We start from the raw sequence: 6,000 nt of genomic DNA, 5'->3' as shown, positions 1-6,000 counted from the left end.
ACACAGACAACCCCACACCCCTCACTGTAACACTGACACACCCCACACCCCTCACTGTGACACCGACACACCCCATACCCCTACTGTAACACTGACACACCCCACACTCCTCAGTGTGACACCGAGACACCCCACACCCCTCACTATGACACTGACACACCCCTCACCCCTCACTGTGACACTGACACACCCCACACCCCTCACTGTGACACTGACCCACCCCACACCCCTCACCGTGACACCGACACACCCCACACTCCTCAGTGTGACACTGACACACCCCACACCCCTCACTGTGACACTGAAACACCCCACACCCCTCACTGTGACACTGACACACCCCACACCCCTCACTGTGACATCAACACACCCCACACCCCTCACTGTGACACCGAGACACCCCTCACCCCTCACTGTGACACTGACACACCCCACACCCCTCACTGTAACACCGACACACCCCACACCCCTCACTGTGACACCAACACACCCCACACCCCTCACTGTGCCACTGACACACCCCACACCCCTCACCGTGACACTGACACACCCCACACCCCTCACTGTGACACGGACACACGCCACACCCCACACCCCTCACTGTGACACCGAGACACCCCACACCCCTCACTGTAACACCGACACACCCCTCACTGTGACACTGACACACCCCACACCCCACACCCCTCACTGTGACACCGAGACACCCCACACCCCTCACTGTAACACCGACACACCCCTCACTGTGACACTGACACACCCCACACCCCTCACTGTAACACTGACACACCCCTCACTTTGACACGGACACACCCCACACCCCTCACTGTGACACTGACACACCCCACACCCCTCACCGTGACACCGAGACACACCCCACACCCCTCACTGTGACACCGACACACCCCACACCCCTCACTGTAACACCGACACACCCCACACCCCACACCCCTCACTGTAACACCGACACACCCTCAACCCTCACTGTAACACTGACACACCCCACACCCATCACTGTAACACTGACACACCCCACACCCCTCACCGTGACACCAAGACACCCCTCACCCCTCACTGTAACACTGACACACCCCACACCCTCACTGTCACACTAACACACCCCTCACCCCTCACTGTGACTCTGACACACCCCACACCCCTCACTGTAACACTGACACACCCTCAACCCTCACTGTAACACTGACACACCCCACACCCATCACTGTAACACTGACACACCCCACACACCTCACCGTGACACCAAGACACCCCTCACCCCTCACTGTAACACTGACACACCCCACACCCTCACTGTAACACTAACACACCCCTCACCCCTCACTGTGACTCTGACACACCCCACACCCCTCACTGTAACACTGACACACCCCACACCCCTCACCGTGACATCGACACACCCCACACCCCTCACTGTGACTCTGACACACCGCACACCCCTCACTGTAACACTGACACACCCCACACCCCTCACCGTGACATCGACACACCCCACACCCCTCACTGTAACACCGACACACCCCACACCCCTCACTGTGACACCGACACACCCCACACAATCACTGACACACGGACACACCCCACACCCCTCACTGTGACACTGACACACCCCACACCCTCACTGTGACACAGACACACCCCACACCCCTCACTGTAACACTGACACACCCCACACCCCTCACTGTGACACCGACACACCCCACACCCCTACTGTAACACTGACACACCCCACACTCCTCAGTGTGACACCGAGACACCCCACACCCCTCACTATGACACTGACACACCCCTCACCCCTCACTGTGACACTGACACAACCCACACCCCTCACTGTGACACTGACCCACCCCACACCCCTCACCGTGACACCGACACACCCCACACTCCTCAGTGTGACACTGACACACCCCACACCCCTCACTGTGACACTGAAACACCCCACACCCCTCACTGTGACACTGACACACCCCACACCTCTCACTGTGACACTGACACACCCCACACCCCTCACTGTGACATCAACACACCCCACACCCCTCACTGTGACACCGAGACACCCCTCACCCCTCACTGTGACACTGACACACCCCACACCCCTCACTGTGACACCAACACACCCCACACCCCTCACTGTGACACTGACACACCCCACACCCCTCACCGTGACTCTGACACACCCCACACCCCTCACCGTGACACTGACACACCCCACACCCCTCACTGTGACACTGACACACGCCACACCCCACACCCCTCACTGTGACACCGAGACACCCCACACCCCTCACTGTAACACCGACACACCCCTCACTGTGACACTGACACACCCCACACCCCTCACTGTGACACTGACACACCCCACACCCCACACCCCTCACTGTGACACCAAGACACCCCACACCCCTCACTGTAACACCGACACACCCCTCACTGTGACACTGACACACCTCACACCCCTCACTGTAACACTGACACACCCCTCACTGTGACACTGACACACCCCTCACCCCTCACTGTGACACTGACACACCCCACACCCCTCACTGTGACACTGACACACCCCTCACTGTGACACTGACACACCCCTCACCCCTCACTCTGACACTGACACACCCCATACCCTTCACTGTGACACTGACACGCCCCACACCCCTCACTGTGACACCGACACACCCCACACAATCACTGACACACGGACACACCCCACACCCCTCACTGTGACACTGACACACCCCACACCCTCACTGTGACACAGACACACCCCACACCCCTCACTGTAACACTGACACACCCCACACCCCTCACTGTGACACCGACACACCCCACACCCCTACTGTAACACTGACACACCCCACACTCCTCAGTGTGACACCGAGACACCCCACACCCCTCACTATGACACTGACACACCCCACACCCCTCACTGTGACACTGACCCACCCCACACCCCTCACCGTGACACCGACACACCCCACACTCCTCAGTGTGACACTGACACACCCCACACCCCTGACTGTGACACTGAAACACCCCACACCCCTCACTGTGACACTGACACACCCCACACCCCTCACTGTGACATCAACACACCCCACACCCCTCACTGTGACACCGAGACACCCCTCACCCCTCACTGTGACACTGACACACCCCACACCCCTCACTGTGACACCAACACACCCCACACCCCTACTGTAACACTGACACACCCCACACCCTCACTGTAACACTGACACACCCCTCACCCCTCACTGTGACTCTGACACACCCCACACCCCTCACTGTAACACTGACACACCCCACACCCCTCACCGTGACATCGACACACCCCACACCCCTCACTGTAACACCGATACACCCCACACCCCTCACTGTGACATCGACACACCCCACACAATCACTGACACACGGACACACCCCACACCCCTCACTGTGACACTGACACACCCCACACCCTCACTGTGACACAGACAACCCCACACCCCTCACTGTAACACTGACACACCCCACACCCCTCACTGTGACACCGACACACCCCATACCCCTACTGTAACACTGACACACCCCACACTCCTCAGTGTGACACCGAGACACCCCACACCCCTCACTATGACACTGACACACCCCTCACCCCTCACTGTGACACTGACACACCCCACACCCCTCACTGTGACACTGACCCACCCCACACCCCTCACCGTGACACCGACACACCCCACACTCCTCAGTGTGACACTGACACACCCCACACCCCTCACTGTGACACTGAAACACCCCACACCCCTCACTGTGACACTGACACACCCCACACCCCTCACTGTGACATCAACACACCCCACACCCCTCACTGTGACACCGAGACACCCCTCACCCCTCACTGTGACACTGACACACCCCACACCCCTCACTGTAACACCGACACACCCCACACCCCTCACTGTGACACTGACACACCCCACACCCCTCACCGTGACACTGACACACCCCACACCCCTCACTGTGACACTGACACACGCCACACCCCACACCCCTCACTGTGACACCGAGACACCCCACACCCCTCACTGTAACACCGACACACCCCTCACTGTGACACTGACACACCCCACACCCCACACCCCTCACTGTGACACCGAGACACCCCACACCCCTCACTGTAACACCGACACACCCCTCACTGTGACACTGACACACCCCACACCCCTCACTGTAACACTGACACACCCCTCACTTTGACACGGACACACCCCACACCCCTCACTGTGACACTGACACACCCCACACCCCTCACCGTGACACCGAGACACACCCCACACCCCTCACTGTGACACCGACACACCCCACACCCCTCACTGTAACACCGACACACCCCACACCCCACACCCCTCACTGTAACACCGACACACCCTCAACCCTCACTGTAACACTGACACACCCCACACCCATCACTGTAACACTGACACACCCCACACCCCTCACCGTGACACCAAGACACCCCTCACCCCTCACTGTAACACTGACACACCCCACACCCTCACTGTCACACTAACACACCCCTCACCCCTCACTGTGACTCTGACACACCCCACACCCCTCACTGTAACACTGACACACCCTCAACCCTCACTGTAACACTGACACACCCCACACCCATCACTGTAACACTGACACACCCCACACACCTCACCGTGACACCAAGACACCCCTCACCCCTCACTGTAACACTGACACACCCCACACCCTCACTGTAACACTAACACACCCCTCACCCCTCACTGTGACTCTGACACACCCCACACCCCTCACTGTAACACTGACACACCCCACACCCCTCACCGTGACATCGACACACCCCACACCCCTCACTGTGACTCTGACACACCGCACACCCCTCACTGTAACACTGACACACCCCACACCCCTCACCGTGACATCGACACACCCCACACCCCTCACTGTAACACCGACACACCCCACACCCCTCACTGTGACACCGACACACCCCACACAATCACTGACACACGGACACACCCCACACCCCTCACTGTGACACTGACACACCCCACACCCTCACTGTGACACAGACACACCCCACACCCCTCACTGTAACACTGACACACCCCACACCCCTCACTGTGACACCGACACACCCCACACCCCTACTGTAACACTGACACACCCCACACTCCTCAGTGTGACACCGAGACACCCCACACCCCTCACTATGACACTGACACACCCCTCACCCCTCACTGTGACACTGACACAACCCACACCCCTCACTGTGACACTGACCCACCCCACACCCCTCACCGTGACACCGACACACCCCACACTCCTCAGTGTGACACTGACACACCCCACACCCCTCACTGTGACACTGAAACACCCCACACCCCTCACTGTGACACTGACACACCCCACACCTCTCACTGTGACACTGACACACCCCACACCCCTCACTGTGACATCAACACACCCCACACCCCTCACTGTGACACCGAGACACCCCTCACCCCTCACTGTGACACTGACACACCCCACACCCCTCACTGTGACACCAACACACCCCACACCCCTCACTGTGACACTGACACACCCCACACCCCTCACCGTGACTCTGACACACCCCACACCCCTCACCGTGACACTGACACACCCCACACCCCTCACTGTGACACTGACACACGCCACACCCCACACCCCTCACTGTGACACCGAGACACCCCACACCCCTCACTGTAACACCGACACACCCCTCACTGTGACACTGACACACCCCACACCCCTCACTGTGACACTGACACACCCCACACCCCACACCCCTCACTGTGACACCAAGACACCCCACACCCCTCACTGTAACACCGACACACCCCTCACTGTGACACTGACACACCTCACACCCCTCACTGTAACACTGACACACCCCTCACTGTGACACTGACACACCCCTCACCCCTCACTGTGACACTGACACAC

This window comes from Mobula birostris, chromosome 2 (assembly GCF_030028105.1).
Source record: "Mobula birostris isolate sMobBir1 chromosome 2, sMobBir1.hap1, whole genome shotgun sequence".
Lineage (NCBI taxonomy): Eukaryota > Metazoa > Chordata > Chondrichthyes > Myliobatiformes > Myliobatidae > Mobula > Mobula birostris.
The sequence above is the reverse complement of the archived record's forward strand: the minus strand, read 5'-3'. Positions refer to the sequence as shown.